Below are 15,332 nucleotides of genomic sequence, written 5' to 3' on the forward strand. Positions count from 1 at the left end.
AAAGGCCTCGGATGCGTGCTGATGCAAGAAGGCAAGGTAGTCGCATACGCTTCCAGACAACTTCGAAAGCATGAAGAAAATTATCCCACTCATAACTTAGAATTGGCAGCAGTCACTCATGCACTCAAAGAGTGGAGACACTTTTTGCTTGGGAATCGCTGTGAAATATATACGGACCACAAAAGTCTCAAATATATTTTCACACAGCCAGAGCTCAATTTACGGCAATGACGCTGGTTGGAATTAGTGAAAGACTATGATGTTGGCATCCACTACCATCCAGGAAAAGCAAATGTAGTGGCAGATGCTCTTAGTCGAAACCCCAGCTCGGACAACGACAGTCTACAAAACTTGAGACCTGAGTTTCAACAGGAATTCGCCAAACTCAACTTGATGATGGTCACGGAAGGCACTGTGTCAAATTTGGAAATACAACCCACCCTTGTGGAGAAGATTAAGAAAGCTCGGCATGGACACCCCAGCATCGAGGGCATAAAAATAAAAGTGAGTATGGGCAAAGCCTTAGAATTCGTCGTAGGCAATGAGGGAATATTATGGTACGGAGACAGACTTTGCGTGCCAAATATAGAGGACCTCAAACGGCAAATCCTAACCGAAGGCCACACCGCCCCATATTCAATCCACCCTGGAGGAACCAAAATGTATAAGGACATTCAGGAAAGATTTTGGTGGCACGGTATGAAGAGGGATATAGCCACCTTCATTGCATGTTGCTATTCTTGTCAACGCATAAAAGTCGAGCACCAAAAACCAGCCGGACTACTACAGCCAAACAGGGTACCTGAGTGGAAATGGGACGAAATTGGGATGGATTTCATTGTTGGACTACCTCGGTCACAACACGGAAATGATGCCATATGGGTCATCACCGATAGATTAACCAAGGTGGCACATTTCATCCCAGTGAAGACAACCCACACCACTCAGAAGCTAGCCAAACTTTATCTCTCCCGTATAGTTTGTCTGCATGGAGTTCCAAAGACTATAATATCCGATAGAGGCACTCAATTCGTCTCGAAATTCTGGGATCATTTACAACAGGCTCTGGGAACTCAGCTAGCATTCAGTACAGCCTACCACCCCCAGACTGATGGACAAACTGAATGCGTAAACCAAATTCTAGAGGACATGCTGAGAGCATGTGTCCTCACCTATGGAACCAGTTGGGAAGAAATCTTGCAATATGCCGAGTTCGCATACAACAACAGTTACCAATCCAGCCTACAAATGGCACCTTTTGAAGCCATGTACGGGCGGAGGTGTCGTACTCCATTAAATTGGTCGGAAACAGGAGATAGCCGTATCTTCGGCCCAGACATGCTCAAGGAAGCTGAAGAGAAAGTTAGGCTCATCAGGGACCGACTCAAGACAGCTCAAAGCCGACAAAAGAGTTATTACGATCAGAAGCATCGTGAAGTCAGCTTTGAACCCGGTGAATATGTGTACCTACGAGTATCCCCTATGAGGGGCCTGCAACGGTTCAAGGTTAAAGGAAAGGTAGCACCAAGATTAATTGGACCCTTCTGTGTGGTTGCACGGAGAGGCACCGTAGCCTACCAGCTAGACCTACCCAAGGAGCTGTCAGACGTCCACGACGTGTTCCACGTCTCACAGTTGAGGAAATGCGTAAGCAACCCAGAGAAGCAAGTGTCACATGAGAACATTGACATGCAACCAGACCTCACCTACAGGGAACGTCCAATAAAGATATTAGAGGAGTCTGAAAGAAGGACCCGTCAGAAAACAATTAAGTTCTTCAAGGTTCAGTGGAGCAATCACACCAAGGATGAAGCGACATGGGAAAGAGAGGACTCTCTCCAGGCAGAATACCCACACCTATTTGAGGATCAGCTGAAATCTCGGGGACGAGATTTTTCCTAAGGGGGTAGGTGTTGTGACACTCCAAAAATTTTGATTTGGTTTTTATCAAAATCTTTATTTGATTTGAAGGAGGCTATTTAAAAAAAAATCTTAAAACCTCTCCTTCTCAAAACTTTTATGACAAATATTTTTGGTACTCTTCTCAACCTTGATTTTTGGTCTTGAGAGCTTTTCATTTTTGTCTTGACTCTACACAAATTTTTTTTCAAATCCATTCTATTAAAAAGAAACCCTAGGGATTATGGGTTTATTCTTTTCCCATTCAAAAATTTCCCCTTTTGCCATATCACATATTGACATTGCCTTCCAAAACCCATCCCTGCCTTGGATCAAGTCAAGACTCCCACCTCCAGCAAAGTTTCAAACCATTTTTTATTTTTATTCAATTTATTTTTCCCTCAAAACTTTTTTTGTCAATTATTTTGGACCTAGGTGATTTACAAAGGAACCACAAGTTTCCTTTTGAGTTTTAACTCCAAACAAACTCCTCTGACTAGTCCTTAGTACCCTCAACCTAGATCCATCAAGATCCACTTGTCCCCAGTTCAAAATTTTCAAAATTTGCCCACTGCAAGTTTGGACCAGATTTGTCATTTTTGGTGAAATTCATACTTTTTCTTTTCCTAAAAATCTGAGGAAAATCAGGCAGCCCCTAGATGCATTGAGAGGTCACCTCACCGAAGATCAGCTCCAGAAAGATTTCTCACATGCCAAAAAACATTTCATCAAACACCCGGCGTGCACTGTTTCTGTCAAATTCAGAAAATTCAGACTACAGTTCAGACGACAGTGTCGTTTCTTCAGAACCGCGGCATCCATCTCGCCAGTGCACGCGTTGGCGTCTTGCTCCTTGCTCCTCCTCCTTATCCAGAGTGCCGCAAGGTCGCTTGGCCGGGCGCGGGCGTCGGTGGCGACGTGGCTCGCCAGCTCCGGCGTCTTCTACAGTGGTAGAGCCACCCGTGGCAGCCAACAGAGGCCGGCCCTGCCTTTCAGCGCCGTCCGGCACCGCCCAAGCCACCAGAGGCCTCCGCGTGTCCACCCCCCTCCTCTGTGCACGCTGCGGCACCGTCTCCGTGGCCTGGCAAGCACAGGGCGTGCTCTTTGCCGCCCACGGGCCCGCGAAGCGCCGTTCCGTCGAAACCGTGGAGCAGGCCAAATCCAACCGAGGTGATCATTTGAGTGGAACCAGTGGACCATCACGTTGATACCCAACCACCTAAATCACCCGTCCGCCCACTGCATCGCCGTAATCGCCGCCGGAGTTACCCCGTTCTCGGCAACCGCCTTGGGCCGGCTATAAATAGCCATCCCGAGCTCGCCTTCGACCAGCACCACTCCTCCCACCCCTCCAGAGCCATGCCCAGCCACTGGGAAGACCTCGAGGAGGCCTTCTTCTCCGTCTCCGGCCGCCCCGATCCACTTCGGGCTCCGGCGAGATCAGCTCCGGTGAGAGCAACCCCACCTCCCATACCTTGTCAGCAACCTCCTAGTGCACCCACACTTCTAACCCACGCCCCAATTTGAAGCTTGCAGCTCTGTTTGGAGAGAATCAACCTCGCCCGAACCACCGTCCGCCGGACTTGGGGCCGCCATCGACGTGGTGCTCGTCGACGCTCAACTCCACCACCCACAGGTGCGGAAGAACACCGTGAACCCGTAGGTACCCTCCGATCCCCCTGCCTCGCCGTGGATCGCCCCCGGTGACCACCGCGGCCCTCGGGCGCTAGTGCCCTATTTTGGTTTTCAAACCCGACGGGTGGGACCCCCCCCCGGTCAGCTTTTTCTATTTTTCGAAACGTTTTCTAAAAACGCCTTCGGGCAAAATACGTCTCCCCTCTGGACTGGCATATTCTAAACTGAAACGTTTTCTGTTTTTATAAAATAAACCCTGGAAACTTTCTGTTTCATTACAGAAAGGTCCCTGGACTAAAACCATTATAACTGCTTAACAAAAGGTGATTTTAACTTGATTCTTTTTCTGTCATCTTTATTTTTCTGTCTAATTTTTTTGTCATATTTATTTGAAAATTATTTGGGATACTTTTTGTGCACGCATGGTATTTATGTAGTATCCGATTTTCTTTTAATACGTAGATACCGGAGGAGGTAATGGAGACACGAACTTCACCGAGCTAGACCCCGACTTCTCCGAACCAGGCAAGCATGTTTGAACCTTTGATATGATGAGTGTTTTGCATGTTTGCTTGAGTAGTTTTTCTCATGGCATGTTTATGTAAGCATTTGTGAATGTTATGTGCATGCAAGGCAAGCTACAGGTGAGCTTCGAAGTTCGATGTGTTCTTATGATGATAAGATAACACGATCATGTGGTGACATGATGGGTTGCAAGCTGGTATTGTTGAAGCATGCCAGTTTTATGTCAACCGTTAACTCCAGTTCTAACATGGGTCAAGTCTCGATCCCGTTCGTTCCCCTTCGTGCTGCCACATGCTTTCTGCAAAGAGTGCGGTTTAGTAAGTTGCAAACCTCTTTCCTTGTACACACCAAACAGAGGGACCGCGATGAGGGTTCCATGGCCCTGGATTAAAGCCGTCATCCGGTCAGGGGGCATGGGTGTTTCCGGTTGGGACCGAGAGGGGGGCACCTGAGGGAGTCCTGGATTAGGGGGTGTTCGGATGGCCGGACTATACCTTCAGCCGGACTCCTGGACTATGAAGATACAAGATTGAAGACTTCGTCCCGTGTCCGGAAGGGACTTTCCTTGGCATGGAAGGCAAGTTTGGCGATACGGATATGTAGATCTCCTACCATTGTAACCGACTTTGTGTAACCCTAACCCTCTCCGCTGTCTATATAAACCGGAGGGTTTTAGTCCGTAGGACAACATACACAACAACAATCATACCATAGGCTAGCTTCTAGGGTTTAGCCTCTCTGATCTCGTGGTAGATCTACTCTTGTACTACCCATATCATCAATATTAATCAAGCAAGACGAAGGGTTTTACCTCCATCGAGAGGGCCCGAACCTGGGTAAAACTTCGTGTCCCTTGCCTCCTGTTACCATCCGGCCTAGACGCACAGTTCGGGACCCCCTACTCGAGATCCGCCGGTTTTGACACCGACATTGGTGCTTTCATTGAGAGTTCCTCTGTGTCGTTGCCATCAGGAAGGATGCCTCGCCCCGTCTTTAAAGACGGCACCATTGCCAAGGGAGCTTTGGCTGTCGGCCAAACCCTCCGGCTAGGTGGTTTTCTTATGACCGCCTGTTCGGCTTCTGCGCCGACGATGACCTCTCGAGCCATCGAAAACAATCTTCATGTCTGCTTGGAACTTGCCGAGCAGTTAGATCCAATGGAGCTCTCCTCCATAAACGAGCTCTTGGATCGCATCGCCGCCGTGGGAGTCGCTACGGATTATGACCAGATTAGGCCTAAACCCGATCTGAGAGAGATTAACTCTCCCCAAGTCACCCATCACATTGCCGTGGTAGAGGGACAGTGCGGCGACCCTTCATCTATCTTAAGGACGCGCTACGTCCGGATTCCCGATCCCTCCAAGCCGGATACCCACGGAGGGGAGGATATCACTCAAGACCTGAACTTAGAGTCCGACGACGGGCTGGATTCATTGGACAACATCCAGGAATCCAAATTTTCGAGTTCGGAAATTCCTCGGCCTCTCAGTCTTAGATTGGGTGAGGCTTAGGATTTAATTCCACCCACCCACCCGAACATAAGCGATCTATCCCAAATCAGGCAAGAGCCCGATGAAACAGTACATCATTACTGGGCCAGATTCCTCCTGGTTAAGAACAGGATAAAGGACTGCCGCGAGGAAGACACAATCTCAATCTTCTGCAATAGTTGCATGGACAAGGGAATCCTCAACGCCATAAGTCGCCGTGATATTACACGCTTCGATGACTTGGCGTCCATTGTACGAAAGTACTGTGCGATGGAAAGCGTCTGGAAAATCAAAATAAAATTTTGGGACGATCCGGCCCTGATTACAAACCCAGTCCGAAATAAAAGGGTGCATCATCGCCCGACACTCGGGTCAAGCACCAAAAAGCAAAAACCCTCTACAGGGCATGGAACCATACTGGAAGGATGGCTTAATGGACCCTATAAAATTCACAGTACAGAGGACGCCACACCAACTCACAGCTTTAGAGCATGTTGGATACTCCGGCAGGTGGCCAAAATTGGCGAAGATCTCCTAATTCCGGAGGCCACAGAAAGCTACCCCAGAGACACCACTACGGTATTAACAGTCTTCGAGACTTTCGCATCAAATAATATGCGAAAAAGGACACTCCGCAGCCTTGTCGAAGTCTACCAAGTAGCAACAATAAACCCATGGAGTGGCACGGCTATTACCTTTAACGCCAGTGATGAACCTAAATTCCGAACAGCCCGAGCACCAGCCGCATTGGTCCTCAGTCCAATAGTGGACAACTTTCGTCTTACCAAGGTACTCATGGACGGCGGCAGCGGATTGAACCTCATTTATGAGGAAACCCTTCAAAAAATGGAAATAGACTGGAACCACATTGAGCAAAGCAGCACAACATTTAGAGGAATAATCCCCAGCCGGGAAGCGCGCTGTATAGGAAAAATCACACTAGATGTGGTGTTCGGCACGCCGGATAATTACAGGTCCGAAGATGTCACGTTCCATGTGGCTCCGTTCAGCACCGGTTATCACGCTCTGCTAGGGCGGGAAGCGTTTACAATCTTCCAAGCAATACCCCATTACGGGTACATGAAGCTCAAGATGCCCGGGCCTAACGGGATCATCACTCTCACTAGTGATCCGGACATAGCACTCCGCACCGAAAACAAGACAGCCGCACTGGCCCTCGAGGCACTATCCGAAGCCCTAGTGGCTGAGGAACTGACTGCGCTGCGCTCTACGGTGAATAGGGACGATGTGGTACTCGACAAAAGATCCAAGTCCACCTCCTTTAAACCGGCGGACGAAATAGTCAAATTACAGGTCCATCCAACGGACCCCAATAAAACAGCTTCCATCGGGGCACATTTAGACCCTAATGTAGACGCCGCACTGCGAGAGTTCCTACGAGAGAACTGGGACATTTTCGCCTGGCACCCTTCAGACATGCCAGGAATCCGACGCAGGCTAGCCGAGCACAGCTTAAATATCCTAAAAGGATTCAAGCCTGTCAAACAAGCTCTTCGGCGTTTTTCCGAACCTAAGAGACAGGCCACGGGAAAGGAGCTAGCAAAGCTATTGGAGGTCGGATTCATTAGAGATATAAAACATCCGGACTAGCTAGCAAACCTGGTGATGGTACCAAAGAAGGACAAATCCTGGCGCCTGTGCGTTGATTTTCAAGACCTTAACCAGGCCTGCCCAAAGGATCCCTTCCCCCTCCCCCGCATCGATCAAATTATCGACGCCACCGCAGGACACGATTCGTTGTGTTTCCTCGACGCATATTCCGGCTACCATCAAATCAAGATGGCAGAATCGGACCAAGCCACAACGGCATTCATCACACCATACGGCCCATTCTGCTTCAACACAATGCCCTTCGGGCTCAAAAATGCCGGCGCAACATATCAGCGCATGATTCAAACATGTCTGGCAACCCAGATCGGCAAAACAGTGGAGGCATATGTAGATGATGTGGTCGTCAAAACAAGACATGTCGAATCTCTAGTAGACGACTTGAGGCTCACATTTGATAACCTCCGAACATACGACATCAAGCTCAACCCGGAAAAATGCATTTTCGGCGTTCCAGCCAGAAAGCTCTTGGGCTTCATTGTATCTGGTAGAGGAATTGAAGCAAATCTAGCCAAGATCCGAGCTCTATCACAACTGGATATCCCAAAGGACCTCAAACAAATACAAAAGTTAACTGGATGCCTGGCGGCTCTAAGTCGCTTTATCTCCCGCTTGGGAGAAAAGGCCCTACCCCTTTACCGCCTCCTTCGGCGCACCGAACACTTCGAATGGACGGATGCAGCCACGGCCGGACTCGACGAAATAAAAGCCATATTGGCAACAAACCCAGTCCTGGCCGTGCCAAACATTGGCGAACCAATGCTATTATACATTGCAGCAACACATCAGGTTGTAAGCGCAGTGCTCGTCGTCGAACGAGAAACGGACGGACACAAATTCCCCCTTCAAAAGCCGGTCTATTATGTGTCCACTGTCCTCACTCCATGCAAATCACGATACCCGCATTATGAAAAGATTGCGTACGCGGTATTCATGGCATCCTGGAAGCTGCGACACTACTTTCAAGAGTGTTCGATAACGGTAGCCTCGGAAGTACCACTTAACGACATTATAAACAATCGTGACACAACGGACCGGATTGCAAAATGGGCCATTGAGCTCCTCCCGTTCGACATAACTTATAAGCCATGGTGACCCATCAAGTCGCAAGTCTTGGCTGACTTTGTCGTAGAATGGACGGAGGCCGAACTCCCTAAAGAGTACGACACATATTCAAATTGGATCATGCATTTCGACGGCTCCAAGATGTTGGCCGGACTGGGGGCTGGCGTCGTTTTGACGTCCCCCACAGGAGACACAGTTCAATACGTACTCCAGATTATGTACACAGACTCCAACAATGCAGCCGAATATGAGGCCCTTTTACATGGTCTCCGGATGGCAGTATCCATGGGCATTCAACGCCTAGAGGTGCGCGGGGACTCGAACCTCGCAATATCCCAAATAAATGGAGATTTCGATTCCAAGGATCCAAAAATGATAGCTTACCGCAACGCCGTCCTAAAAATGTCAGCTCGGTTCGAAGGGCTTGAATTCCACCATATAGCTCGGGAAAATAATCAGGCGCCAGATGTCCTGGCACGCATCGGCGCAAAACGCGATGTAGTCCACCCCCCCCCCACATCTTCTTGGAAAGGTTGTTCAAGCCATCCGTAGTATGGGAAGGGGAGCCGAACAATAACAGCCTGGACCCAACCGCACTTCCCGACACCGAACATTCCGACACAATCAGAGGCTCTGCCAATGAAATAACACCTTCAGCCCACGTAATAATGGTCGTTATCGCCCCGTGGACAGAACCATTCCTCGCCTACCTTACTAGGTAGGAACTCCCTGAGGACCAAAATGAGGCACGCTGCATAGTGCGGTGATCCAAAGCCTACAAGGTCCACGAGGGAGAGCTTTATAAGAAAAGCACTACCGGAGTCCTTCAAAGGTGCATCTCCGAAGAGGAAGGGCGGAACCTCCTGGCTGAAATTCATGCCGGACTCGGCGGTCATCACGCGGCAGCTCGGTCCCTTGTAAGCAAGGCCTTCCGTATAGGCTTTTATTGGCCGACGGCCCGGGCAGACGCCCAGGACTTAGTCCAACGATGCACCGGTTGCCAGCTCTTTGCAAACCAAAGCCATATGCCACCCACAGCCCTCCAAACTATCCCCATCACTTGGTCCTTCGCGGTCTGGGGGCTTGACATGGTTGGACCCCTTAAAGGCGGAACCCACAAGCAAAAATACTTACTGGTCATGGTGGATAAGTTCACCAAATGGATAAAAGCCAAGCCTGTTAAGATGGACGAATCCGGACCGGTGATAGACTTTATATCCGGGGTTGTACACCGTTATGGCGTCCCCCACAGCATCATCACTGATAGCGGCACGAACTTTACGGCCGACGAGGTAAAACTCTGGTGCAAAAACATGGGCATCAAGCTCGATTATGCTTCCGTCTATCACCCACAAACTAACGGCCAGGTCGAACGTGCAAATGGTCTTATCATGAGCGGCATCAAACCCAGATTAGTGCGGTCCCTCAAGGAATCTAACACGCACTGGGTAGAGGAGCTCGACTCCGTATTCTGGGGGCCACGGACCATGCCGAATCGCACAACCGGATACACACCATTCTTTATGGTGTACGGCGCAGAGGCAGTTTTGCCTTGCGACATAATTCATGACTCACCGCGAGTGCACATGTACGAAGAAAGAGAAGCCAAGCTCGATCGGCGGGACAGCTTTGACGCATTGGAGGAGGAGCGTGACGTGGCAAAAGCCCGTTCCGCATTCTATCAACAGCAGGCTCGAAGATACCAAAGCAGAGAAGTACGGGCCAAAAATTACAACGTTGGCGAATTAGTTCTATGACTACCGGACAAGAAAAAAGGACAAACTCAAGCCCAAGTGGGAAGGTCCCTTCATAATTGACCAAGTCCTGACTGGTGGAGCGTACCGCCTGCGAGATGCATCGGATAACCGACTCGAGCCGAACCCAAGGAACGCAGCCCGTCTCCGAAGATTCTATGCCTAGCGGCGGACTCTGTGTTCGTCTCCTTCCTCTGTCCATTTTTTATATACTTTCTATCTTACATTTCTCTTCTTCTCTCGCTCTCTTATAGCTTTTAAAGGCTCATAAAGTGACGCGCTATCCGCGCTCATTAAACCTGGGGGCTTCTTTAAACAGAAGCTTATTTATACGGGCTTCATGCCCAACACATGTGTCGCACTTCCGCATGTACCTTTTATTCACCATTATATGCATCGATATGACTTAAGTTTTGGCCAAGCTGGGTTGCCTGGCTCCTGTGCTTACCCCTACGTTCCCGATTGTTCGGCTAGGTGGTAAAGAAAGCACCTCTGCGATTGTTACTGTCGGGTCAACCGGACATGTACCTCAAACTGGGTGAAGCCGAAAGCTAGCATTCTTAAGGTAATATTTGGTCGGTGAACTAAAGATGATCTTTTTTCACTTATTTATCTATACGCCCCCAGATGTTTTTCCTGCGTCTCTTTTCGCAGCATGGACATGCACTTTAGGGCATCCCTCCTAGGGAAAGGAACCCCTAACGGAACTATTCTCCCTGAAAGATGTTTCTTACTAACCATGTAATATAACATAACTAGTCGGGCACTTGTCTGTTCACGCACTAATGACCCCTACGCCTGGTCTCCATGCATTCCCCGGTTCTTATATAACCGCATGGGAATTCGGACACACTCCGGACCATCGGGTCCCGAGGCTGAAGCGAAAAGGTCGGCCATGACAAACGATCTATAATCCGGCTAGAAGGCATTATAAATGTCAATTAAATTACATAGTCATTCTGACTGATTGTATACCTCTTCAATACCATCTAACAGGCTGTCTAATTTACAGTCCTGCTGGGAATACTTTGCGGCCAATTCTACTTGGCCGTATACTAAGCTTACAGGGATCTCCTTCCCATCGGGCCCCATAGGACCGACCTCGGCCATGTGGTTGGGGTCAGCCTTTGTGTACCGCGTCTTCACCATGGCCCAGGCCTCCCTAGCGCCTTGACGGCAGGCCGATATCTTCCACAATCGGAAGCGCTGCCGTGCACCGTTTAGCTTCTCCGCAAAATCTCCAAGACCTTCGGGCATGGAGGTGGATGGCCACAGGGCCTGGGCGACGCCTTGCATCGCCTGCCGAACTCGATCGAGCAGTTGCGAGAGCTTGGGCAGAAGGTCACCCGTAGAACCGGGAATCTCCTCTGCAGGACGACCCGTTAGCACACCTACAGACATTGCTCTGTTAGTCGACTTCCCCGCCGAACTTTCTTTCAAAGGTTCGTTCAAGCACTTACTAAATATGCCGCGCTGAAGCCGCTAATTCTCCTTAATGGAGTCTGACAGCTCGGCACGAACATCTTTTAGCTCGACGCCCAGCTTGGTGTTGGCATCTTGGAGATCGTTCTTCTCCCGCCTCACCTTTGTCAGCACCTTCTCACCAGCCTTTAGCTGGCATAGGAGGTGTTGCCTTTCCGGATTCAATCCGGCGCCATCTGCAATTTCATTTGTCAGATTCGCACCCATGTCGTGCTTCGCAAAATACTTATTTTTCGAAGTGTATATTACCAGAGGGGGTCTCCTTGGGCTCCCCTGCCGCGGCTAGTGCGTCCTCAAGTTGGGCTTTGCACTCTTCCACCTCCTTGGACAGTAGGGAATTCTTTTCTATGAGAACCTGCATCACAAATGATCCTTAAATCTGTTATTCTAACTGTTTCAAGTCTCGGGGGCTACTGGTATATATATATATATAATTACCAAAATTTTCTTACCCGTATGTCTTTTACATATTGCTCCGTGGCTCTCGCTAGACCATTTTGAGCGGCGCGGAGGTACGCATCTCCCAAATTAAAGGCATCTAATGCCTCTTGGGAGAAACAAGCGTCGCGAAGAATTGTCCGGCGACACCTGTGGTTCATGGCACTCTCCACCTCAGAGTTGGTGGCAGACAACCTGTCCACATCCTCCGTCGGAGGAGCGTCCGGTGCGCACCTTGTGTTCACATCCACCTCCGGGCCAGGCTTTGGAGCCTCGCTGGTGGAGGCGCGGTTGGCAGCCTCTCCGGGTATAGTCCAGCGAGGTCTCTTTGTCCTGAAGAGAGCATGAGTGTTAATATGCCTCGCAGGTGTAACACCTGGGATAAGGGGGCGTGCCATACCTTTGCACTGACGCCTCAGTTCGGACTACACCTCTTTTCTGCCCACGGGGCCCTACGGCCCCTCGTTGGCTTGTCGCCGCAGGTTCGGCCTCCCGTCTCAAAAACCTCCCCTGCATAACTCGGTTGTAATCAGGAAACTGAAAACACGAGAGGGCGTACACCTATTCGGGATACTGGGACTTCGATCTCAGTTACCTGGGGGGCCGGGATTAGCCCCGGGTAATCGGCCGTAATGGCCACCAAGGCGTTGTCCTTGCTCAATTGATGGAACACTCCATCAATCAGCTCCACAGATATGTCCGGATCCTCTTGAGAGGCCGGGTCGAGGGACCGTACTGGGTCCTCGGGTTGTGGAGGAGGGCTGTTTATTTCCTTAACAGCCCGGCGCAGTTCCTGCGTTGAAGTCGTCAGACTGAATATTTAACAATGGGAATACAAAACGGATGGGCAAGTAAATGTGACCGCTTACCCAGCTTGGGGGATTGTGCATAGAGAATCCACCTTGTGGGTTGACGCGGAGAAATTCCTCCTCTTCTCCCTTGTACAAAGTGGACAAGATCTTCAGTAGAGCGGCAGCCGAATCCGGCCCCTTACGGCCGTAGCGGGTGGCGTCGTCCTCCCCGTTGGAGTCCCACATGGGGTGGCTTCTATACTGAAGCAGCTGCACCCCCTGCATGATGCATTCGGCCATAACCCCGATCATGGTCAGTCCGGAATGGGCTAACAATCTTATCCGGCCCATCAAGTAAATGATGTCCCTGTCACTTTCCCTCTGAGGGCTCCGTGGGTGCCAGCTTAGGCGCTTCTTTAAGGGAGCACTGTCGAACTCAGGGAGGCCGATCCGGACAGGATCCGGCAGCGGGACGTCCTCTATATAAAACCATTCCGAAGGCCAGTCTTCGGATGCCTTCTTTGGGGTTTCGGATAGATATCCGGTCCCGGCGATGCGCCACACTTCGGCTCCGCCCACTTGATATATGGACCCCTCCTTAGAGCGGGGCACAAGGAAGAATAACCTTTTCCACAGCCCGAAATGAGCCTCAACACCCAAAAACAGCTCGCAGCTACAAAGCCCGCAACATGCAATACAGAGGCAGGCGTGAGATTGTGTAGCTGGAGGCCATAGAACTCCAGGAGCCCCCGGAGAAACGGATGGATTGGAAATCCCAGCCCTCTTATTAAATAAGGGACAAGGCATACCCGCTCCCCTTTGGAGGGATTAGGGGCACTCTCTGCTTGCTTTCCACCATTATAGATGGCAAGACCGGCTCGAACCGGGATCATATAGGCCGGGGGGAGAAATCCCTTGGTCTGGAGCGTCACCAGCTCGCTATGCGGGATGGAGCATCTCTCCCAATATCCAGGCTGAGTGCTGGAAGGGCAAAAGGAGGAGTTGCGACGGTTGGCCATGGTGGAATGGACCTTTGTCGGATGCGCTCTGATGAACACTCCCGAAGGGGGGAAGATGTGGTTTGGATCTAAATCCTCGTCCCCTTAAATGGGCAGCTCATTTACGCGGCTAGGGGTGTGAATGTAAAAACACTCAGACTTTTCATATTCGTTTGACACGTGGGAGACGGCCATTATTGGGCATAGAAGCCAAGGAGTGCAACATCTACAAGAAACCGGACTTTATTCAGCAGGTACACGGAATTTGGAGGAGAACCCGCCTTGCAATTCCGAAGACAACCTGCGCGCCAGACTCATCGTCATTGAAGCCTAGTTCGGGGGCTACTGAGGGAGTCCTGGATTAGGGGGTGTTCGGATGGCCAGACTATACCTTCAGCCGGACTCCTGGACTATGAAGATACAAGATTGAAGACTTCGTCCCGTGTCCGGAAGGGACTTTCCTTGGCATGGAATGCAAGCTTGGCGATACGGATATGTAGATCTCCTACCATTGTAACCGACTTTGTGTAACCCTAACCCTCTCTAGTGTCTATATAAACCGGAGGGTTTTAGTCCGTAGGACAACATACACAACAACAATCATACCATAGGCTAGCTTCTAGGTTTAGCCTCTCTGATCTCGTGGTAGATCTACTCTTGTACTACCCATATCATCACTATTAATCAAGCAGGACGTAGGGTTTTACCTCCATCGGGAGGGCCCGAACCTGGGTAAAACTTCGTGACCCTTGCCTCCTGTTACCATCCGCCCTAGACGCACAGTTCGGGACCCCCTACCCGAGATCCGCCGGTTTTGACACCGACAGCACCCCTTAGAGCGCGCGATATAAATTTGATCCCATGCTATTCGAGGTTGTGGCCTCCCCGTCTTAAGGTTTTTCTTGAACGTTGCCGAGGGTGATTCCTAGAAACGGAATGTGGAATGGGTGTGTACTGGTTAGACGTGTTTCTTCTAAAACACCGAAAATGGAACTAGTCCTTGTGACTACCGAAATCCGTTGGCTGTGGTTAAAGAGTACAAACTCTGCATAGTCAAAACCATTCGAGTATCCCTGTCCACGAGCAAGGATTTGGACATCATCTCAGTGTCAGTGTCAGTCTCAGTGTCAAATCTCAGTGTCAACCCCCGTGACAGTCTCCGGAGAATAAACATGAAACCGAGAGTGGTAAACTCGGCTGAAGGTTATTTATGTGAATGGACTAACCAGTTCATTATTATATGTTGAGTATTTCCTGGTGATGATTTAAATTCATGAGCTATTTAAATTCGAATGATAAACTATAAGCCATTTATGTGATGTCGCTCGGACGTCCGACTGTGGCATTATTGTTACTTACTTTTGATATAAGCCCTTTATGTGATGTCGCTCACACGTCCGACTGTGGCATTATTGTTACTTACTTTTGATATAAGCCCTTTATGTGATGTCGCTCAGACGTCCGACTATGGCATTATTGTTACTTACTTTTGATATAAGCCCTTTATGTGATGTCGCTCAGACGTCCGACTATGGCATTATTGTTATTTACTTTTGATATAAGCCCTTTATGTGATGTCGCTTAGACGTCCGACTATGGCATCATTGTTATTTATTTTCATTATAA

Source organism: Triticum urartu, chromosome 4, assembly GCF_003073215.2.
Source record: "Triticum urartu cultivar G1812 chromosome 4, Tu2.1, whole genome shotgun sequence".
In the NCBI taxonomy this organism is placed as follows: Eukaryota; Viridiplantae; Streptophyta; class Magnoliopsida; order Poales; family Poaceae; genus Triticum; species Triticum urartu.